At 38.9% G+C, this 25,408-nt stretch overlaps 1 protein-coding gene across 1 annotated transcript in view; it reads right to left on the bottom strand.

The window, feature by feature from the left end:
• Window positions 1-19,363, bottom strand: part of LOC124551228 (microtubule-associated protein futsch-like) — a 365,786-nt gene extending 346,423 nt beyond the window's left edge. The window contains exons 1-2 of the mRNA XM_047126221.1: window positions 19,238-19,363; window positions 1,586-1,697 (exon numbers count right to left, since the gene is read on the bottom strand). The gene's annotated coding sequence lies outside the window, so the exon portion shown is untranslated. The remainder of the gene's footprint in view (window positions 1-1,585; window positions 1,698-19,237) is intronic.
• Window positions 19,364-25,408: the final 6,045 nt, after the last annotated feature.

Here is a 25,408-nt window from a genome sequence, read left to right as displayed (position 1 = left end):
GGATGGTTGGGGGCAGAGAAGAGTGCTGTCTACCGAAGCATGAAGGTACCAGATACAGTCATGACAAGACTGTCAGGCACTGTTTCGGGAGGCTGTGAAGCAGGGAGTTTGTGATGGGGAGGGGAAGAGGGAGGGGGGGGGGCTGAAAAGAGAAAGGGAGAGAAGCAGGGAAGGAGAAAGGCAGGTGGGTGTGTTGGCAGAGGACGGCACACAATGAGGGTGAGGGGACGTGAACAGGGAGGTGGTGTTAGGTTGAGGCTGGGATGTGTTGGGGAGCAGAGAGTTTGTTGGAAGGATAACTTCCATCAGCGCAGTTACGAAAAGCTGGTGGCAAAGGGAAGAATCCAGATGGCCCATGTTGTGAAGCAGTCATAGAATTCAAGGGTGTTATGCATGTTATGTACAGTTCCATGTTGTGCCACAAGATGGTTTACCATGCTCTTGGCCACAGTCTGGCAGTGGCCATTCATTTTCGTGGATAGCTAGTTGGTACTCATACCAATATAAAAAGCTGTGCAATGATTGCAGCTGAGCTGGTATATGACATGGCTAATTTCACAGGTGGCCCAGCCTCTGATGTGATAGGATAAACCTCTGATGGGACTGGTATGGGAAGTGCAGGGTGGGGGGATTGGGCAGGTCTTGCATCTGGGTCTTCCATACGGATATGATTTTTGTGGCACGGGATTGGGATTGGGAGTGGCATAGGGATGGACTAGGATGTTCTCGTAATCCTGTATCATTTCTGAGGCATCAAAAATGTTTACTATGTCACCAAAGCTTTAAACAAAAGAATGTTAAAGTTTCTCAGTTATCAACATTTTTTGTTGTTTACAGTGGTTTGATATGCCTCAAAAAATGGATGATTCATTGAAAAATTATATTATTGTGCAAATAAATTCTGAAACAAAATAAAAATAGCATATCAGCTAATAATTATTACATGATCAAAACAGCATTTATTTCAATAAATCAAATATCTGCAAACAACATATACCCTAGAACCAAGAATTTGCAATGGTTATTTCCCCCCCAATCTGTTTTCAGCCTCAAATCCAGTAAGCACACTTTTTTCCCACCTTGGTGTAGTTGAAGATTAATTTCAACCCATGCTTACTACATACAGGAAATTATTTCATATATTTACAGATGTAAAATTAATCCCAACAAATTAGAGTAAGATTGGTTATCTGAGATTTCCATGCAGCTGTGACTGGAGAACACTCAATAACAACACAACTGCTGCAGAAAACATATCCAAAAGCGGCTACCATTCAGAAAGCATGCTGAAACTGATGCCAGCCTCACATTTTGAAGAGTAATAAATAAAGCACTTTGATGGTAATGAAAGGAGTGATCTGTTTTAGTTGGTAAAAAACTTTCTATGCCCAAGATGGCAAAAAATACTTAATTTAATTTGTACAAACGGTTTTCGTTTAGCAGTCTTTTTGTTGTGTCTGTCTGCAACTCAACATCTCCACTACACAATGAGTAGCAATCTATCCTTTTCAAAATACTGTAATTTAAAATACAATATCACTAAGTCTCAAACACAATCAATAATAGTAAATATAATTTTGCTTACATGCTAGTTCCATTAATCATATAATGGTCTCAGCAGGAACAGCAGTTCATCTCCAAAGTCCTTAGTGTGAAGTGACCATTCCAAGAATGCCACAGCCAGATTCATGTCCCTGCTAAAAACACAAATTTTGCATTATTAACATCAATTTTGACAAAGAAACAGTTACCATCCATGCACACTGAGAACAACTAAACCAACTACTAACTCTCCTAATAGCTATTCTACATGCAAGACTCATTACTACTCTCGAAGTGAACCATGACAGGTGCCACAACATTGGAGGGGTATCTTTTGATAGACCAGACAAATGTGTGGTTCCTGAACAGGGGCAGCAGGCATTTCAGTAGCAGTAGGCGCAACAGTCCGGATGATTGGACTGATCTGGCCTTGTAACGTCAACAAAATGGGCTTGCTGTGCTGATACTGCGAACAGCTGAAAGCAAGGGGAAACTACAGACATAATTTTTCCTGAGGGCATGCAGCTCTACTGTACGGTTAAATGATGGTGACATCCCCTTGGGTAAAATATACTGGAGGTAGAATGGCTCCCCATTTGGTTCTCCGGGCAAGGACTACTCAGGAGGATGTAGTCATCAGGAGAAATAGATCTGGCATTCTACACGTTGGAGTGTGGAATGTTAGATATCCTTAATTGGGTAGGTAGATTAGAAAATTTAAAAAAGGAAGTGGACAGGTTGAAGTTAGATACAGTGGGGATTAGTGAAGTTAGGTGGCAGGAAGAACATGATTTCTGGTCACATGAATACAGAACTGTAAATACAAAATAACATAGAGGTAATGCAGGAGTGGGTTTAATAATGAATTAAGAAAATAGGAATGTGGATAAGCTGCTATGAGCAGCACACTGAACACCATCATTGCAGCCAAGATAGACACAAAACCCACACCCACCACAGTAGTACAAGTTTATACGAAAACTAGCTCCAAAGATGAAGAAGTTGAAGAGATAAAAGAATTTATTCAGATAGTTAAGGGAGATGAAAATTTAGTTGTGATGGGCAACCAGAATTTGAGAGTATAAAAAGAAAGAGGAGGAAAAATAGTAAGTGAATATGGAAGGGGGCGGAAGGAATGAAAGAGGAAGCCATGTGGTGCAATTTTGTACAGAGCATAATCATCACACACCCTTGGTTTAGGTACTATGAAAGAAGGCTGTATATGTGGAAGAGACCTGGAGACACCATAAGGTTTCATATTGATTGTATGAGGGCGCATTCCTCCTCCCCCCCCCCCCCCCCTTCAGTTGAAAACACTGCTACAAATGTCAAATGTGAAACATTACTTACGTATTATATGAAATCTCCTGAGTGAGCACGACAAGTTTCTGTCACTTCTGACAGATAGTGTAGCTGCCGGACAGTTTCAATTGGCGTCTGTAGTAATGCATATTACAAACAATGTGCCGTCATTGAATGTCTCATTGCAGAGAAAGAAACTGTGGGGAATATTCACAAACACTTGTGCAAAGTCTATGGAGCATCTGCTGTCAACAGAAGTAGAGTTAGGCGCTGGACATGGAGGGTGAGGTCATCAGAAGGCGATTCGGTGGAGCTCCACGATTTGCAGGTGTTGGGGAGACCATCCATGGCTCTCACACCTGACCTAGCCTCCTCGGACTTCCACTTGTTTGGGCCATTAAAGGATGCCATTCATGGAAGACATTTTGAGGACAATGAGGTGGTGATTCACACAGTGAAGCACTGGCTCTGCCACCAGGACAAGGTTTGGTCCGTACAGGGCATACATGCCTTTTTTTTGTGTGTGAAATTCTCATTATGTTCAATAGAGAATTGTTGAAGAAACAAAAAATATAGTGCATTACTTTCTGGGCATCCCTCGTACAATGGTAAAGCAGAGATTTAGGAACCAGGTTTTAAATTGTAAAACATTTCCAGGGGCAGATGTGGACTCTGATCATAATTTATTGGTTATGAACTGTAGATTAAAATTGAATAAACTGGAGAAAGGTAGGAAATTAAGGAGATGAGACCTGGATAAGTTGAAAGAACCAGAAGTTGCTGAGAGTTTCAGAGGGAGCATTAGGCAACAGTTGACTAGAACAGGGAAAAGGAATGTGGTAGTAAATGAATAGGTAGCTTTAAGAGACGAAACAGTGAAAGTGGCTAGGGATCGAATAGTAAAAAGACAAGGCCTAGTAGAATCCTTAGATATAGAAGGACATATTGAATTTAATTTATGAAAGGATAAAATATAAAAATGGAGCAAATTAAGTCCATGAAAGGGAATATTAATGTCTATAAAATGAGATTGACAGGAAGTGCAAAATGGCTAAGCACGAATGCCTAGATGACAAATGTATGGATTTGGAAGCATATGTCTTTAGGGGAAGGACAGACACTGCCTACAGGAATATCAAAAGCTCAGATGGAGAACCAGTACTAAACAAAAAACAGACAGCTGAAGGGTGGAAGGCGTATAGAGGATCTACACAAAAGAGATGTTATATGTTATAGAGGGTCTATACAAGGTAGATGTATGGAAATGAAAGAGGATATAGATGGAGATGAGATGGGAGATATGATCCTGCCTGAAGAATTTGACAGAGCACTGAAAGAATTAAGTTGAAACAAGGTCCTTAGAGTAGAAAATAATCCGTTAGAACTACTCATAGCTCAGGGAGAGCCAGCAACGACAAATCTCTTCCACCTGCTGTGCGAGATGTATGAGACAGGCAAAATAGCCTCAGGGATCAAGAATAATGTCAATAATAGCAATTCCAAAGAAGCAAGTGCTGAAAGGTGAGAACAGTATCAAACTATCAGTTTAATGAAACATGGTTGCAAAATACTAATACAAATTCTCTACAGAAGAATGGAAAACTGGTAAACGCTGACCTTGGGGAAGATCACATTGGATTCTGGAGAAAGGTAGGAACACGCGAGGCAATACTGATCCCACAACTTCTCATAGAAGATAGGTTAAGGAAAGGCAAATCTATGTTTATTGCATATGTAGACTTAGAGAAAGCTTTTGACAATGTTGACTGGAATACTCCCTTTGGAATTCTGAAGGTGGTTGTTGTTGTTGTGGTCTTCAGTCCTGAGACTGGTTTGATGCAGCTCTCCATGCTACTCTATCCTGTGCAAGCTTCTTCATCTCCCAGTACCTACTGCAACCTACATCCTTCTGAATCTGCTTAGTGTATTCATCTCTTGGTCTCCCTCTACGATTTTTACCCTCCACGCTGCCCTCTAATGCTAAATTTGTGATACCTTGATGCCTCAAAACATGTCCTACCAACAGATCCCTTCTTCTAGTCAAGTTGTGCCACAAACTTCTCTTCTCCCCAATTCTATTCAATACCTCCTCATTAGTTATGTGATCTACCCACGTTATCTTCAGCATTCTTCTGTAGCACCACATTTCGAAAGCTTCTATTCTCTTCTTGTCCAAACTGGTTATCATCCATGTTTCACTTCCATACATGGCTACACTCCATACAAATACTTTCAGAAACGACTTCCTGACACTTAAATCTATACTCGATGTTAACAAATTTCTCTTCTTCAGAAACGATTTCCTTGCCATTGCCAGTCTGCATTTTATATCCTCTCTACTTCGACCATCATCAGTTATTTTAATCCCTAAATAGCAAAACTCCTTTACTACTTTAAGTGTCTCATTTCCTAATCTAATCCCCTCAGCATCACCCGATTTAATTCGACTACATTCCATTATCCTCGTTTTGCTTTTGTTGATGTTCATCTTATATCCTCCTTTCAAGACACGGTCCATTCCGTTCAACTGCTCTTCCAAGTCCTTTGCTGTCTCTGACAGAATTACAATGTCATCGGCGAACCTCAAAGTTTTTATTTCTTCTCCATGGATTTTAATACCTACTCCGAATTTTTCTTTTGTTTCCTTTACTGCTTGCTCAATATACAGATTGAATAACATCGGGGAGAGGCTACAACCCCGTCTCACTCCTTTCCCAACCACTGCTTCCCTTTCATGTCCCTCAACTCTTATAACTGCCATCTGGTTTCTGTACAAATTGTAAATAGCCTTTCGCTCCCTGTATTTTACCTCTGCCACCTTCAGAATTTGAAAGAGAGTATTCCAGTTAACGTTGTCAAAAGCTTTCTCCAAGTCTACAAATGCTAGAAACGTAGGTTTGTCTTTTCTTAATCTTTCTTCTAAGATAAGTCGTAAGGTTAGTATTGCCTCACGTGTTCCAACATTTCTACGGAATCCAAACTGATCTTCCCCGAGGTCCGCTTCTACCAGTTTTTCCATTCGTCTGTAAAGAATTTGCGTTAGTATTTTGCAGCTGTGACTTATTAAACTGACAGTTTGGTAATTTTCACATCTGTCAACACCTGCTTTCTTTGGGATTGGAATTATTATATTCTTCTTGAAGTCTGTGGGTATTTCGCCTGTCTCATACATCTTGCTCACCAGATGGTAGAGTTTTGTCATGACTGGCTCTCCCAAGGCCATCAGTAGTTCTAATGGAATGTTGTCTACTCCTGGGGCCTTGTTTCGACTCAGGTCTTTCATTGCTCTGTCAAACTCTTCACGCAGTATCTTATCTCCCATTCTGAAGGTAGCAGGGGTAAAATACATGGAGAGAAAGGCTACTTACAACTTTTACAGAAACCAGGCAACAGTTATATTAGTCGAGGGGCATGAAAGTGAAGTAGTGTTGAGAAAGGAGTGAGATAGGGTTTTAGCCTATTGCCAATGTTATTGAATCTGTGCACTGAGCAAAATTTGGAGTAGAATTTAAAGTTCAGAGACAAGAAATAAAAATTTTGAGGTTTGCCAATGACATTATTATTCTGTCAGAGACAGCCAAGACCTGGAAGAGCTATTGAATTGAATGGACACTGTCTTGAAAGGAGAATATAGAATGAATATCAACAAGGGCAAGACATGGAAAACGGAAAGTAATACAATCAAATCAGGTGATGCTAAGGGAATTAAATTAGAAAATAAGCTACTTAAAGTAATAGATCGGTTTTGCTATTTGGGCAGCAAAATAATGGATGATGGTCGGTATGAAGAGGATAAGAAATGTAGACTGCCGATGGCAGGAAAACCATTTCTGAAGAAGAGAAATTTGTTAACATTGAATATTGATTTAAGTGTTGAGAAGTCTTTTCTGAAGATATTTGAAGAAGTGTAGCAATGTTTGGAAGTGAAACATGGACAATAAAAAGTTTAGACAAGAATAGAATAAAAGCTTTTGAAATATGATGCTACAGAAAAATGCTGCAGATTGGATGGGTAGATTACATAGCTAATGAAGAAGTACTGAACAGAAATGGGGAGAAAAGAAATTTGTGGCATAGCTTGACTAAAAGAGGTAATCAATTGATAAGACACATTCTGAGACATCAAGGGATCACCAGCTTAGCATCAAAGGGAAGTGTGGATAGGAAAAATCGTAAAAGGAGACCAAGATCTGAATACAGTAAGCAGATTCAGAAGGACATAGGATGCAGTTTTCATTCACAGATGAAGAAACTCCCACAGGATAAAGTTGCATGGAAAGCTGCATCAAATCAGCTTTTGAACTGAAGACCACAAGAACAACAACTACTACAACAAACACTAATGTTAGAATGACTATATGACGACGCCAAAGAAGTTACCATACAGGATAATAACCAAATTTTACATCTTACCAACAATGACAAAACAAAACTAACTCTAATAAGATTTTGAGGAAATAGCACTAAAATAGGAAAGACTGGTTTGAACACCACAGTGCTTTACCAAGCACAGTTCTGCTGGAAGTTGTGCATAGTTGCCTTCCCCCGACCTTTAAACTGACTTAGCAGCCAGTTATAGTGAGACCTACAGTTTAATAAGCATTCTGAACCATGGTGCACTTCGTACATTCACCTCAACAAACATAATGAGAGATGAAAGAAGTCATAAATCACAGAAAAAAAATCGTAGTATTGACAGGGGATTGAACCCAAGACATTTGGATTTGTAGTCTGGCACTATATCACTGAGCCACACAAGCCACACAAAATGTAAGTAATGGTAGTAAAATTTTAAAAATTCAAAAGAACCTTATACATTGGTGAGTTACTATATTATGACCACTGCCTGCAATGTCGCAGGTACCTAGTGTGGAAAGAAAAGTATGTAAGCAGAGCAAAGATGAACAGGCAATAATTCTAATGGCTCTACATGTCAAAAATGGGGAAATCGATTGATATAAGCAACTTTGCCAAAGGGTAGATTGTTACAGCTCGGCACCTGAGAAAGAGCACCTCAGACACAGCAAAGCTGGTCAGCTGCTCGTATGCTACTGTTGTGATCTTCTGTGGACAGAGGTTGAAGGATGGTGAAAGTACGAGTAGGCAACAAGGTATCTGATGTACATATCTCACCACAGTGCGTGGAGGCTGGAGTGTTCTCACGTTCACTCACTGACATCATCACTTACTCACTAACATCATCAATTACTAGGGCAGTGGGCATGATATCATCATGAATAAACAGTGGATCAATGGGAAAGAGTCACCTGGTCAAGTGAATCAGGTTTCTCATAACAAGTCAATGGTTTCTGAGCAAACAGCTGTGCTTCAGATGCGGGCCTCTAGGGACAGTATTATGCTGTGAGACACATTCACCTGGGCTTCCATAGTACCTGTGGCAGTAACAGAAGGCACCACGACAATGTAGACTACATGAACATCATTGCAAATCATTTGTATCATCTCACACTCGATGTCTTTTCCAAAAACAGTGAAATCTTCGAAAAGAATAACAACCCACATCACAAGGCCAGAACCGTGCTACAGTGGTTTGAGGATAACAATAGTGAAGTCATGTTGATTTCTTACCAAATTTGATTAACAGTAGAAAGAAACAACATTCAAAGAGGAACTCCTCAATTTGTCATGAGTTTCTTTAGTTTGTGTAAGAGCAGCACTTAAATGCTCGGCAATCTCACATGTGAGCGACTACAGGATAGACATCTGTTTGTCAAGTAAAGGTTTGATCACAAAATTCGAGGAGTGCATATTCCACAATGAGTAATATTCTTTCCACATACATCTGAGTAATAAGCACAACAAAAACTACAGAAATGCAAGGTTTCATAATGGAGGTGTGCTGACTGTCATTCTTCCTGTACATGATCTGCAAGTGAAATACAGAGAAGGTAAAATTATATTGCCCTGCTCCATACCCTCTGGGCTGTGCAGTACGGTGACTTGAAGAATAATACATAAAAATACATAAAATTACATTTTTCTCGAGTTATCAGTTATTCTATGATAGTTTTTTGTTGCTAATGTGCTCTACAATAAGAAGTGACATTCATTATTTTGAAATGAAACAAGATGTTTATCTACTCTCTTTATCTACCCTCTCCAACCCTCCCCCTCAGTCATAGATTTCAGTTCTTCCTGAATTAACCAACTGTCTAAACTATGTAGCAATCCACAACTGTAAATTCACACACAATACTCAATAACCCTGGTGTGGGTGACCTAGAGCAGCTGAAGTAATAAAGAGCAGAATTGATGGCCACCAGTTGCTATCAGGAGGCACAATTCTATAATTTATCACTGCTAACTGGTTTGTGGGTTGTTTTGGGAGAAATGGGTTGGGCAGGCATGGAAGAGAGGGGCGATGATGTACTGGGACAAGAGGGCTAATGATGTACTCAGAAAATAGGGGAAAAGGGAAGAGTGTAGCCCAATTAATTCAGAATATGCTGACAGGTTTACATCATGAAATGATGCAATATGATAGTACCAGAATTTTACTATTTAGGGAGAAAAATTACTGACAACAGACGATGTACAGATGACACATGATAAGCAGTACAGATGGGAAGAGAACAGAAGCTCTTGAAGTATTGTGTTACAGAAGAATGCTGAAGATTAGGAGGTTAAATCAGGTAACTAATTAGATGATACTGGATTGAAAAGAAATGTATGTCACAATTTAATTGAGAGAAGAGATTAGTTGACAGGACGCCACTGGGACATCATAGAATCACCAATTTTGTAATCTAGGGAAGGATGGAAGGTAAGGGGGCGGGAGAAGTTGTAGAAGGGCACCAAAGCTTGACTACAGCAATCAGATTCAGTTTGCAGTAATTATATATAGAAATTCTAGTATTGAGAGATGCATCAAACCTGTCTTAACACTAAATACAACTATGTAAGGCTCACTACAAAAAAATAATTCCAGAAATAACTTCCTCAACCTAATGTCTATTGACTTCTTAAACATCTAAATTTACACGTGATGTCAAAGTATTCTTCTTCTTAATAAAAATAAAGAAATTGTGGTTTAACGTCCAATCAATGCCTTTTCATTACAGATGGAGAGTACACTCCTTCTGAGCAACAAATAGGAAGAATATTGATGCATCCTTTTCAAACCAATTATCCCAGCATTTGCCTTAATTGGTTAGAGGAAACCACAGTGTGGCTAAGTCTGAATGGTGGAATGGCGATTTGTACTCTGCTCCCCACAAATGCAAGTTAACTGAGCCGTTTGGCTCACCACTCTGTTCTGGGATGTACCTTTTCCCTTTTTGTCTTAATGATCTGACGTGACTGGGCCTGGCTTCACCTCACGACCCCCCCCCCCCCCCCACACACACACACACACACACACACACACACATCTAAGCTCTGAAAGTTTTGCAATATGGGTAATATCATTCATTGTTTGGTTTCGATGCTCTTGTAATAGCCATGTTTGCACATAAAAATTACTGGGCCTGGGTCTGCCTGTCATCCAAGAACTGTTTTTTCATACAAACCAAAGTGTGCTGACACATGTTTGGGTTTGTATGAAGAAAAAAAAATTAACTGGGTATCAGATCTTGAATTTGATAATTTTGTCTTTTCCTATTTTCATTCACTAATGTCTGACAGCATCATGTTTTGGGGTAAATTGTCACTGATGAAAGAAATGTTTGTTTATTGCACATAAGTGTGTGTGATAAAGATAGCGTGTGCTGTGATTCTTCAACTTCTGCCAGAATAATTCAACCCAAAATATTTCACACACAAACTATTTCAGCATAATGTATGAGCTCTTTAAACAGCTGAATGTGCCTTTCAGTACATAGAGTATCTTTTGAGTTTGTTGTCAAAAATTTATCTCAGTTTGAAAATAACTGTAACATTCATAGATTAAATACTAGAAAGGCAAATTATTTATCCCATCCACCACTTAGCCTTACTGTGAACATAGAAGACTGAGCTCTTCAGCTATAATAATCTTTTGAGCACCTACACAGTGATGTAAAGAATTTCACAACTAATTTCAAACAGAAACAAATTGTCTAAGCTACTTAAGATGCAAATAATTACCTAGCTTCCTAACCAAGCAACTAATGAAATCCTCCCCCCCCCCCCCCAAAGATCACAACTACACTTACTGCTTAACACTAGCGATACCAAACACTGCCTTTTCCATGATGTATACTACTGACAGTAGGGCATGGCGGGAAGGGGCTGACTTTATGACCACCACAAAAATTAAAAGAAAAGAAAAGAGAACAAAAATGCACAGTTTGCTGTTTCATTTTTATTAATAAAGACTTATTAACGTGTAAGTAGTATTCAGGGTCTGAAAATATCTTTTAGTACTCCCTTGGCAACATTTTCAGTAACATATGCTACCAAAGGAGGAGGAGGTACTTTATAATAACCACTAAAAAATAATAAAAATGCAGATTTTATTAATTGTTGTTGACTTTTATTAAGAACATAATTTTTGGAGAGATATAGATGTTTAAGTAGGATCAAGAACTTGAAAATATTTAATATGACTTTCGTTATGAGAAGTCACGTCTACTTCTACACATCAACTCATATTTCAATTAGGTTTAATGAAAACAATTACAGAGTCTAGTAGAAGCATTAACTCAAAACAACAAATAATTTCTTAAATTCCTAAAATATAAAACACATGACTAGATTCCAATATTTACAGAAGGTGGGCATACACAACCCCTGCCCCCTCTTGGCATTGCTAGGGTTGATAGCCGTTGCACTGTTACAGGATTCTGTACACACAATTTTTCACACAGCCTGTTTTTAAAGAACAGTAAATATCCGAAAGGAAGGAATCATTTTGGCCCCAGTACATTATTTTCACAATGGTCATTACCATGGCTTTCTTGAAAGTGATCATCTTTCATAAGTTGACCAATTTGTTATACTTTATTCTCATTTTGTTTTGCATTTTCAGCTCACTCTGTATTCTATAACATAAATTTTGGAACAACCTCGAGGGAGATTACAATTGATAAAGGGGTAGTTAGGAAGATCCTGGCCTTTATTCCATCAAGCAGATGTCAGTTTTGGTTCTATCTCCCGTTGCTCCATTCTTATACCCTCCCTCCCCCACTAAGGATAAATCTTAACGAATCTTTGTCCTGTCAGGTAAAGACAATGGATGTAGTTATATGCTGATCCATTTCATAGACTTATTTAACAGTAAGCAAAAGCTTCACTGATCCACTCACCACTATTCATGTCCCATGGCTCCCACTATGAAAGGGGAATCTTCAAGGGTGTGGTATGAATGAAGGTATACATCAACAGATGGAAGTAGCTATCAATAAATTCATATTTTATTTTTTTAAATTTGCAAGTTAAGAGAATGTCTTTCAGTAATAGTATATCATTTTTGGTTCACACATGCTATAAGCGAACACAATAAAATTTGCAAGAAAACTGCTGTTTTGGTGAAAAAGAGTTTCAGCTTCCTCAACTACACCAAGTACCTGACAATTCTCTGTTAGTTTGCTTAGCATTTAAATGATCACAACACCACTTACCAAACAGTAACTACTATTTCCTTCAACTGAGAATAGATGTGTAATTCGAACAAATATTGATAGTTCATGCAACAAGAGTAACGGAATTTCAATAATTTGTGGATAGTGGCAAGTAACATATTTCATAGTTTGCCATTTAACCTTATTACAGAATGCCCAATTTCTTGTTTTATGTCTGCAGGTCACTAGTTAAAGATTTATTTATTTATTTTTGTGAAATCAGTGTCACACACAGTTCTAGGGTTTAATCTTCATTAAGTCCTTGCTTTTTTTCCTCTTGGTATTAATTACTTCTTTAAACTCTGGAAAGGACTTAACATGAAAAATGATGAGCCCATTACTGTGTGGTGTCCATGTTAAACGTCAGGACACCAATAACTATCTGGATAAGTCACTTCAGTTTATTTTACTATTAACAAGTAAATGTACTTGAGACTGACTGCATTAATTCCCAAAACACTTGAAAATGTCTCTTTAAGGTGGAAATTTAAGGAGACGGGACCTGGATAAACTGAAAAAACAGAAGTTGTTTAGAGTTTCAGGGAGAGCATAAGGGAACGATTGACAGGAATGGGGGAAAGAAATACAGTAGAAGAAGAATGGGTAACTTTGAGGGATGAAATAGTGAAGGCTGCAGAGGATCAAGCAGGTAAAAAGACGAGGGCTAGTAGAAATGGTTCAAATGGCTCTAAGCACTATGGGACTTAACATCTGAGGTCATCAGACCCCCTAGAACTTAGAACTACTTAAACCTAACTAACCTAAGGACGTCCCACACACATCCGTGTTCGAGGCAGGATTCGAACCTGCAACCATAGCAGCAGCACAGTTCCAGACTGAAGAGCCTAGGAACCTGCAACCATAGCAGCAGCACAGTTCCAGACTGAAGCGCCTAGAACTGCCCGGCCACAGCGGCCGACCAGCTAGCAGAAATCCTTGGGTAACAGAAGAAATACTGAATTTAATTGATGAAAGGAGACAATATAAAAATACAGTAAATGAAGCAGGCAAAAAGGAATACAAAGGTCTCAAAAATGAGATTGACAGGAAGTGCAAAATCGCTAAGCAGGGATGGCTAGAGGACAAATGTAAGGATGTAGAGGCCTATCTCACTAGGGGTAAGATAGATACTGCCTACAGGAAAATTAAAGAGACCTTTGGAGAAAAGAGAAACACTTGTATGAAATCAAGAGCTCAGATTGAAACCCAGTTCTACGAAAAGAAGGGAAAGCAGAACGGTGGAAGGAGTATATAGAGGGTCGATACAAGGGTGATGTACTTGAGAACAATATTATGGAAATGGAAGAGGATGTAGATGAAGATTAAATGGGAGATATGATACTGCGTGAAGAGTTTGACAGAGCACTGGGAGATATGATACCGCGTGAAGAGTTTGACAGAGCACTGAAAGACCTAAGTCGAAACAAGGCTCCGGGAGTAGACAACATTCCATTAGAACTACTGACAGCCTTGGGAGAGCCAGTCCTGACAAAACTCTACCATCTGGTGAGCAAGATGTACGAGACAGGTGAAATACCCTCAGATTTCAAGAAGAAAATAATAATTCCAATACCAAAGAAAGCAGGTGTTGACAGATGTGAAAATTACCAAACTATCAGTTTAATAAGTCACAGCTGCAAAATACTAATGCGAATTATTTACAGACGAATAGAAAAACTGGTAGAAGCCGACCTCGGGGAGGATCAGTTCGGATTCCGTAGAAATGTTGGAACACGTGAGGCAATACTGACCCTACGACTTATCTTAGAAGATCGATTAAGGAAAGGCAAACCTATGTTTCTGGCATTTGTAGACTTAGAGAAGGCTTTTGACAATGTTGACTGGAATACTCTCTTTCAAATTCTAAAGGTGGCAAGGGTAAAATACAGGAAGCGAAAGGCTATTTACAATTTGTACAGAAACCAGATGGCAGTTATAAGAGTCAAGGGGCATGAAAGGGAAGCAGTGGTGGGAAAGGGAGTGTGACAGGTTTGTAGCCTATCCCCGACGTTATTCGATCTGTTTATTGAGCAAGCAGTAAAAGAAACAAAAGAAAAATTCGGAGTAGGTATTAAAACCCATGGAGGAGAAATAAATACTTTGAGTTTCGCCGATGACATTGTAATTCTGTCAGATACAACAAGGGACCTGGAAGAGCAGTTGAACGGTATGGACAGTGTCTTGAAAGGAGGATATAAGATGAACATCAACAAAAGCAAAACGAGGATAATGGAATGTAGTCGAATTAAGTCAGGTGATGCTGAGGGAATTAGATTAGGAAATAACACACTTAAAGTAGTAAATGATTTTTGCTATTTGGGGAGCAAAATAACTGATGATGGTCGAAGTAGAGAAGATAGAAAATGTAGATTAGCAATGGCAAGGAAAGTGTTACTGAAGAAGAGAAACTTGTTAACAACGAGTATAGATGTGTCAGGAAGTCGTTTCTGAAAGTATTTGTATGGAGTGTAGCCATGTATGGAAGTGAAACATGATGATAAATAGTTTAGACAAGAAGAGAATAGAAGCTTTCAAAATGTGGTGTTACAGAAGAATACTGAAGATTAGTTGGGTAGATCACGTAACTAATGAGGAGGTATTGAATAGAACTGGGGAGAAGAGAAATTTGTGGCATAACTTGACTAGACGATGGGATCAGTTGGTAGGACATGTTCTCAGGCATCAAGGGATCACCTTTTTAGTATTGGAGAGCAGCGTAAAGGGTAAAAATCATAGAGGGAGACAAAGAGATGAATATTCTAAACAGATTCAGAAGGATGTAGGTTGCAGTAGGTACTGGGAGATGAAGAAGCTTGCAGAGGATAGAGTAGCATGGAGAGCTGCATCAAACCAGTCTCTGGACTGATGGCCACAACAACAATAAGGTATGCTGTGATGTACTGTATACAATATATTAATTGCACTTTGTACTAAATAAAAACATTTAAAAAAACACATAGACAGTAAGTGCAAAATTGCCAAGCAGGACAAATGTTAAGGATATAGAAACATATTTCACTAGAGGAAACATAGACGCCACTTACAAGAAAATTAAAGAGGCCTTCAGAGAAAAGAGAAGCCGGTGTATGAATATCAAGAGCCCAAATGGAAAACTAGTCCTAGGCAAAAAAGGGAAAGTTGAAAGGAGTATATGGAGGGTCTATACAAGAGAAGGAAACCTGCAGGCAATATTATGGAAAGGGAAGTGGCTGGTTGATAGGTTGATTTAGGGGAGGGGACCAAACAGTGAGGTCAACGGTCCTATCGTATTAGGGAAGGGGGTGAAGGAAGTCAGCCGTGCCCTTTTAAAGCGACCAACCAGGCATTTGCCTGAAGCGATTTAGGGAAATCACACAAAACCTGAAGCGCGATGGCCTGTCGTTGTTCTGAATGTGAATCCAGGGTGTTAATCACTTGAGCCACTTCAGTCAGTAAAGAGAAGTGAACAAAGCTGAATACGAGATGGGATATGATACTGAGAGAATAATTTGATAGAGCCCTGAAAGATCTAAGTTGAAACACGTCCCTGGGAGGAGACGATATTACGTCAAAACTACTGATAGCCTTGGGAGAGCAAGCCATGACAAAACTCTTCCATCCGGAGTGCCCAAGATGTAAGAGACTTCAAGAAGAATACCATAATTCCAATTACAATGGAAGCAGATGCTGACAGGTGTGAAAATTACCGAACTATCAGTTTTTTAATAAGTCATGGAGGCACAATACTAACATGAATTCTTTACAAATGAACAGAAAAACTGGTAGCAGCCAACCTTGGGGAAGATCAGTTTGGAACATGCAAGGCAATACTGACCCTGCAAGTTCTCATGGAATATAGGTTAAGGATAGGTAAACCAATGTTTATAGCGTTTGTTGACTTAGAGGAAGCTTTTGACAATGTTGACTGGAATACTCACTTTGAAATTCTGAAGGTACCAGTGGTAAGATACACGGACCAAAAGGCTATCCTCAATATTATACAATATGTACACTGAACAAGCAGTAAAGGAAACCAGAGAATAATCTGGAGTACGAACTAAAGTTCAGGGAGAAGAAATGGAAACCTGAGGTTTGCTGCTGACATAGTAATTCTGTCAGAGACAGCAAAGGACATGGAAGAGCAGATGAAGGGAACGGATAGTGTCTTGAAAGGAAGATATGAGATGAACATCAACAAAAGCAAAACAAGGATAATGGAATGTAGTCGAATTAGATCAAGTTATGCTAAGGGAAGCAGATTAGGAAATGAGTTTTGCTATTTGGGCAGCAAAAGAACTGGTGATGGCCAAACTAGAAAGGATATAAAATGTAGACTGGTAATGGCAAGAACAGGACTTCTGAAGAATGCTATTTGTTAACGCCGAATATAGACTTAAGTGTTATGGAGTCTTTTCTGAAAGTATCTGTCTGGAGCATAGCATTTATGGAAGTGAAACATGGACAATAAACAGCTTAGACAAAAAGAGAAGCAGCTTTCAAAATGTGGCGCTACAGAAGAATACCGAGGATCAGATGACTGGATCATGTAACTAACGAGGAGACACTGAATAGACCTGGACAGACAAAAAAAATTTGTGGCACAACTTGACCACAAGAAGGGAGCAGCTGACAGGACACATTCTGAGACATCAAAGGATCACCACCGTGTGGTGGAGCGAAAAAGACAGAGAGAGAGAGAGAGAGAGAGAGAGAGAGAGAGAGAGAGAGAGAGAGAGAGAGAGAGAGAGAGAGAGAGAGAGGCACGCGTGTGGTGTGGAAGAGGGGAGGGGGGGGGGGGTAAAATTGTAGAGGGAGAGCAAGAGATGAATAAAGTAAGCAGTTAGTTATTCGGAGATGAAGAGGCAATCATTTTAAAAATTGAGTATGACAAAAAATAATTCTACAATAAGTCAAGGATAGTATACAAATAAGCTAAAATCCCTGTTATCAGTGCAACACAATGAGGCATACTTCTAAATGCTAGACATGACAGAGCTGCTCAATTAGTTTACCTAATCACAAACTAAATTTTACCTTGTAACTCCAAGGAATTTTACACACAGGATTTCAAGCAGTATATGCAATTTCATAGTAAGAGATGATTCATAGAACTGTTTGAAACTGTAGAAAGTGCATCTAAACCACTTTCCCATGAATATTGTGCTTGTGTTCAAAATCACTGCAATCCTTACAAGCCCTTGAATTTAATTTCCTTTAGTGTGTTTGCTGACTTAATCAGCAGGGTTTTTCAGTGTACATTGGCACCTATTATAAAATTTATTTTATTTTTTATCTCTCATTGGTATATCATGTGACCGCATGTTCGTCACTGATACATAAATCACTGTGTGTATTGGACTGTGTTCAAGATTAACTATGTACTGAAGGGACTTAATTCTTAGATTTCTCTGCCCCACCACCAGTACACATTTGCTGTCAATAAATATCTTTCATTTCAGCCTCAAATGAGTTTGCTTCATTTCTCCAATGAAATGCTCAGCATTCACTGACTGACATGTTTCAACCAGCCACAGTAGCATGAATTAATATTTACATTAGTATGGCTACTATTAAAAGAAAACCATTGTTTTAAGGAAGCACTGCAAACAGATATATATGTAGGCCTAACAGATTATTTAAGAAAATGAGATGGTAAACAGGACCAGATTTACAATACTTCACTTTTTCATATAAGCTATTCCCCAAAATGACAGTGCCACAATCAAATAATGGCGTGCCACAAGACTGCACAAGAGCATGTAAATCCCAAACAAGTGACACTGAAAAACTCAAAACACCTCGTTCCAACCAAAAGTTATGGATAAAACTAGAGATTTTAGTTGAAATCAGAAATCACAATGTTTTCTGCTACCAGTCTCTATTTCCCAGAGTACACAAATGTTGTTCATACTGCAATGCAATCAACTGACCCTCTGCTCATTTTACAGATAATGGTAAAAACCAAATTAAGAGTTCAGTAGCATAAGGAATACTATCACAAATAAAGTTGCATGACAATGATAGCTTAATAGATTCGAAAGTAACTAAATTAGAATATTTGAATTCTATTACTGTACTCCATTTATTATCCATCATCAACCATATTTAATTTTATGTTTAAGTGAAAGTACACATACTTTCTTCTATCAGCATTCTTACTACATATTTTTTCCACAAGTCAATCAAATCTGAGAGAGGTGGGAGGTTGGATACGACGGAGTGTTATGAGAGAGAGGTTGCATTACATTATGTGCAAAACGCTTCGCCAGCGAGTGTCCACTACCAGTCACACCATGCTACTGTATTAAGCGTAACTACTATCACGTTTTTAACAGAAATATCTCCCAATTTGGCTAATATTACTAGTGTAGTCATACAAACAATGAAACATGTGAATTGCACGGAGACTGATACCAAACAATACAATTTCCTCCACAACTACTTCTGCTTATCGTGTCTTTTGTCAGTTTCCAAATTCTAAGATCAGCTAAGAATTAAGTGGTCGGCTTCCTATTCCAAAACAATCTCTCTGTAAAGTAAAAAGTAACGACACTGTAGGTGATAGATAACTATACAATTTCAGGGATGTGCCGGGAGTACTCAGCTTTCGCTAACTTGGCAGGTTATCACGATAAGACTTGTCAGTAAAGTAGAATTTCCATAAAAACCCTATGTACTTGGTGACTGTATTTCTGTGATCAAGTTCTAAATCTTACATACAACAGGTTGCATGCTTTGACGCAGATATTCCGAAAATAATTCTTTGTATAGCGGAAGACAGTTATCAATAACAATTATAATTTAAAGGGAAAATGTTTCAATGAACTTCAATAATTAATATTATCCACGCAAACCTGTGTTCTTTTCGCTTCCTTTTCTGCTACCTCTACAATTATTCACACTTAAAAAACCAATTTGCAGAAGTACAAAAAAGGTACAGTATCTATGCAACTACAGTGCACAGACGCGCGCTACCTGCGCCATATTTGTTTTGTTTACATCTACTATGATTGCTTTCTCCGAACATACCGGAATGACAGCTTTCATGAAATTGAAATAAATAAGGTTATAGTCCTAAACACGTAATACTTACCCATCCTTATGGAGGTCTTTTTCTTCCACAGCAGAATTTCCGAGACTTTTCGTCGCTTCATGCTCAAATATGATGAAACAATAAAGATTTCTGGCAATACAGAGAAAATTTGGTGCACAATAGATAACTTTTAAACCATCATTTCTGTCTTCTGTTAGAACACATATGATACCAAATTAGGTGAGACGGATTCATTTAGTTTTTTTTTCGAGTTTTTTTGCGAGTTTTCTTAGACAAATAAGATATATATTTAACAAACATTTTTTTGTCTTCGTTAACAGACATGGAAGATTTTTTTCCACGGCTCATTAATGAAAACTGTTACTTATGGTGGCTACTTTTTATTTCCTTTCATTCCCTATCCGTATATGTACAACTGGCTGTTCGAATAATGAACTCGTTGCTGCACATCGTAAGGATCATTATATTTAGAGAAGAAATTAACAACTCCGGCAATAAAGTAAAATCAATATGGAATGTTATTACAAGGGAGACAGGAAAAATAAACACTGGCGTAGGTAGTATTAGAATTAAAGAGAACGAGACCATCCTAACCAACAGTACACAAGTACCTTATGTATTTAACAACCATTTCTTAAGTGTAGGATAAAAATTGGTGAGAACAGTTCAAAAGAAAAAGCCAGGCAGTACATGGAAGAGTATTATTTGGAAAAAAATTAGTCAGATTAAGTTTCACCTAACAACCTCGTGAGAAATAAGTAAAATTATTAAATTTTTGAAAAATAAATGTTCTCTTGGAGTGGATGACATCTCTAATAAGATATTAAAACAATGTGGAGCAATTACAGCTGATGTTCTGAGTCACATATGTAATGCATCAGTAACTCAAGGTATTTTCCCAAACATGTTAAAATATGCCATTGACAGGCATCTCCAAAAAGGTAGACACCACAGATGTCAATAATTATTGGCCAGTATCCTTACTTACAGCATTTTCAAAAATCTTCGAGGAAGTAATATACTCAAGAGTGGTTAGTCATTTCAACAGTAATGGGATACTTAATAAATCACCGTTCGGATTTCAAAACTGCTGTTCCACTGAGACAGCATTATACAATTTCACTTATCACATACTAGAGTCTTTAAATAATAAAATGTCACCAACAGGAATTTTCTGTGACTTGTCAAAAGCATTTGATTGTGAGAACCATGACATTATGTAACAGAAATTACAATTCTATGGTATAAATGGAATAGCATATGAGTGGTTTAAGTCGTACCTACAGAACAGGATGCAAAAAGTTTCCTTATGTGGGTCAAGTGCTTTAAGTAAGTTTGTCACTTCACCTAATTGGGGTGAAATTACATTAGGTGCGCCACAGGGTTCAATCATGGCTCCCCTTCTGTTCTTGATATATGTGAATGACCTCCATTCCTATTTAAAACAGGCAGCTGAACTGTTTGCTGATGATACAAGCATCATTATTAATCCAGTAAAAGTAACTCCAATTGAAAATGATACAAATAAGGTCTTTGAAAAAGTCATTAATTGGTTTTCTGCAAATGGGCTTGCTCTAAACTTTGAAAAAACACAGTACATCCAATTTTCTACTGCAAAAGAACAGTTCCTTCTATAAAATAACACATCAATAGTAATCAGTAGACAGAGTAGAGCATACTAAGTTTTTGGGTGTACACTTAGATGAGAATCTTAATTGGAATATTCATATTTTGGATCTTCTAAAGAGACTAGGTTCAGCAACTTTTGCAATCAGAATAATTGCCAATTTTGAGGATATAGAAATTAGTAAGCTAACATACTTTACATACTTTCGCTCTCTGATGTCATACAGAATAATATTTTGGGGTAACTCAACATCTAGACAAAAAGTATTCACCGCTCAAAAGGAAAGTGGTTAGAATAATGTGTCGGGTTCATAGTCTCATATCTTGTAGACATCTTTTTAAAAGATTGGGAGTTCTTACAACAGCCTCAAAGTACATTTACTCAGTAGTGAAATTTGTTCTCAACAACATGGACCAGTTTAAAAACATCTACACCTACATTTATACTCTGCAACCCACCCAACGGTGTGTGGCGGAGTGCACTTTACGTGCCACTGTCATTACCTCCCATTTCTGTTCCAGTCGTGTATGGTTCACGGGAAGAACGACTGTCTGAAAGCCTCCGTGCGCGCTCGAATTTCTCTAATTTTACATTCGTGATCTCCTCGGGAGGTATAAGTAGGGGGAAGCAATATATTCGATACCTCATCCAGAAACGCACCCTCTCGAAACCTGGCGAGCAAGCTACACCGCGATGCAGAGCGCCTCTCTTGCAGAGTCTGCCACTTGAGTTTGCTAAACATCTCCGTAACGCTATCACGGTTATCAAATAACCCTGTGACGAAACGCGCCGCTCTTCTTTGGATCTTCTCTACCTCCTCCGTCAACCCGATCTGGTACGGATCCCACACTGATGAGCAATACTCAGGTATAGGTCGAACAAGGGTTTTGTAAGCCACCTCCTTTGTTGATGGACTACATTTTCTAAGGACTCTCCCAATGAATCTCAACCTGGTACCCGCCTTACCAACAATTAATTTTATATGATCATTCCACTTCAAATCGTTTTGCACACATACTCCCAGATATTTTACAGAAGTAACTGCTACCAGTGTTTATCCACAATCATATAATCATACAATAAAGGATCCTTCTTTCTATGTATTCGCAATACATTATATTTATCTATGTTAAGGGTCAGTTGCCACTCCCTGAAGCAAGTGCCTATCCGCTGCAGATCTTCCTGCATTTCGCTACAATTTTCTAATGCTGCAACTTCTCTGTATACTACAGCATCATCCGCGAAAAGCCGCATGGAACTTCTGAGACTATCTACTAGGTCATTTATATATATTGTGAAAAGCAATGGTCCCATAACACTCCCCTGTGGCACGCCAGAGGTTACCTTAACGTCTGTAGACGTCTCTCCATTGAGAACAACATGCTGTGTTCTGTTTGCTAAAAACTCTTCAATCCAGCCACACAGCTCGTCTGATATTCCGTAGGCTCTCACTTTGTTTATCAGGCGACAGTGTGGAACTGTATCGAATGCCTTCCGGAAGTCAAGGAAAATAGCATCTACCTGGGAGCCTGTATCTAATATTTTCTGGGTCTCATGAACAAATAAACCGAGTTGGGTCTCACATTATCGCTGTTTCCGGAATCCATGTTGATTCCTACAGAGTAGATTCTGGGTTTCCAAAAACGACATGATACTCGAGCAAAAAACATGTTCTAAGATTCTACAACAGATCGACGTCAGAGATATAGGTCTATAGTTTTGCGCATCTGCTCGACGACCCTTCTTGAAGACTGAGACTACCTGTGCTCTTTTCCAATCATTTGAAACCTTCCGTTCCTCTAGAGACTTGCGGTACACGGCTGTTAGAAGGGGGGCAAGTTCTTTTGCGTACTCTGTGTAGAATCGAATTGGTATTCCGTCAAGTCCAGTGGACTTTCCTCTGTTGAGTAATTCCAGTTGCTTTTCTATTCCTTGGACATTTATTTCGATGTCAGCCATTTTTTCGTTTGTGCGAGGATTTAGAGAAGGAACTGCAGTGCGGTCTTCCTCTGTGAAACAGCTTTGGAAAAAGCTGTTTAGTATTTCAGCTTTACGTGTGTCTTCCTCTGTTTCAATGCCATCATCATCCCGGAGTGTCTGGATATGCTGTTTCGAGCCACTTACTGATTTAACATAAGACCAGAATTTCCTAGGATTTTCTGTCAAGTCGGTACATAGAATTTTACTTTCGAATTCACTGAACGCTTCACGCATAGCCCTCCTTACGCTAACTTTGACATCGTTTAGCTTCTGTTTGTCTGAGAGGTTTTGGCTGCATTTAAACTCGGAGTGAAGCTCTCTTTGCTTTCGCAGTAGTTTCCTAAGTTTGTTGTTGAACCACGGTGGGTTTTTGCCGTCCCTCACAGTTCTACTCGGCACGTACCTGTCTAAAACGCATTTTACTATTGCCTTGAACTTTTTCCATAAACACTCAACATTGTCAGTGTCGGAACAGAAATTTTCGTTTTGATCTGTTAGGTAGTCTGAAATCTGCCTTCTATTACACTTGCTAAACAGATAAACCTTCCTCCCTTTTTATTTATATTCCTATTAACTTCCATATTCAGGGATGCTGCAACGGCCTGATTCCCTGTTCTACACTTACAGAGTCGAAAAGTTCGGGTCTGTTTGTTATCAGTAGGTCCAAGATGTTATCTCCACGAGTCGGTTCTCTGTTTAATTGCTCGAGGTAATTTTCGGATAGTGTACTCAGTATAATGTCACTCAATGCTCTGTCCCTACCACCCGTCCTAAACATCTGAGTGTCCCAGTCAATATCTGGTAAATTGAAATCTCCACCTAAGACTATAACATGCTGAGAAAATTTATGTGAAATGTATTCCTAATTTTCTCTTAGTTGTTCTGCCACTAATGCTGCTGAGTCGGGAGGTCGGTAAAAGGAGCCAACTATTAACCTAGCTCTGTTGTTGGGTGTAACCTCCACCCATAATAATTCACAGGAACTATCCACTTCTACCTCACTACAGGATAAACTACTACTAACAGCGACAAACACGCCACCACCGGTTGCATGCAATCTATCCTTTCTAAACACCGTCTGTGACTTTGTAAAAGTTTCGGCAGAATTTATCTCTGGCTTCAACCAGCTTTCTGTACCTATAACGATTTCAGCTTCGGTGCTTTCTATCAGCGCTTGAAGTTCCGGTACTTTACCAATGCAGCTTCGACAGTTTACAATTACAATACCGATTGCTACTTGGTCCCCGCATGTCCTGACTTTGCCCCACACCCTTTGAGGCTGTTGCCCTTTCTGTACTTGCCTGAGGCCATCTAACCTAAAAAACCGCCCACTCCACGCCACACAACCCCTGCTACCCTTGTAGCCGCTTGCTGCGTGTAGTGACATTCATGATTATAATACCAGAAAAAAGAACGACTTACACTATCCTTTACTCAAGCTATGTATGGCACAGAAAGGGGTAAAATATGCTGCTATAAAAATTTTCGACAAATTACCAGATGAAATAAAATGTCTGACAGACAGCAGTATTATCTTCAAAAATAAATTGAAATCATATCTCCTTGACAACTCCTTCTATGCCATAGATGAATTCTTGAATAGGAATAAATAAGTCTATAAATATAGTATATGCATTTTGTGTCATTTAAGGGAATGGGGTAAGTAATAGAAATAGTAACCTTTAACTCTGTATTGTAGTATAAATATATTAAAAAATCTTGTTTCGTATGTGCATTTCTTGTGCACTTGACATGTTCCACATCATACTGTACCATGGGACTGATCAATGGAACACGCAACCAACTAACTAACTAAATATTGTATATTTAACAAAGAGTACAATTAAAGAATAGCTTGTAGCTATGTGAAATAAGAGAGTTACAATGTATGTCAGAATGAAAAGACTCTTAGAGAGCGAGCTAGTGATAGACGCTAGGGACACTTCACACCTGATGGAACGGAACGGAACGGAATGTTGTGTCACATAACGTCAAAACATCCCACAATACAGTTCATATGGCAGCATTCACATTAGGCTGGTAACAGCACGGAATATCACATCACCTCAGCATCATGGTTTCTCGGAAGCAAGTAATTACATTGCCGTTGGTGGGGATAACTGTGTCATCATCAGCGATCATCGCAAGTTAATGCCACTTCACACTAACCATCACGTCACATCCCGTCAAAACATTCTGCAGTGCGTTTCAAATGGTGTGAGTCACACTGGCTGTCCTGTCACGTCATGTCATGGCACACTCAAGGTGTGTTTGACAGCTGATGTCATACCTGGGTGTAAAACTTTGAAGAATATGAAATGGAATGGGCACATAGACTTAGTTGTGGATAAAGCAGGTTCATTG

Source organism: Schistocerca americana, chromosome 9 (genome assembly GCF_021461395.2).
Source record: "Schistocerca americana isolate TAMUIC-IGC-003095 chromosome 9, iqSchAmer2.1, whole genome shotgun sequence".
Classification (NCBI taxonomy): domain Eukaryota; kingdom Metazoa; phylum Arthropoda; class Insecta; order Orthoptera; family Acrididae; genus Schistocerca; species Schistocerca americana.
The sequence above is the reverse complement of the archived record's forward strand: the minus strand, read 5'-3'. Positions and strand labels throughout refer to the sequence as shown.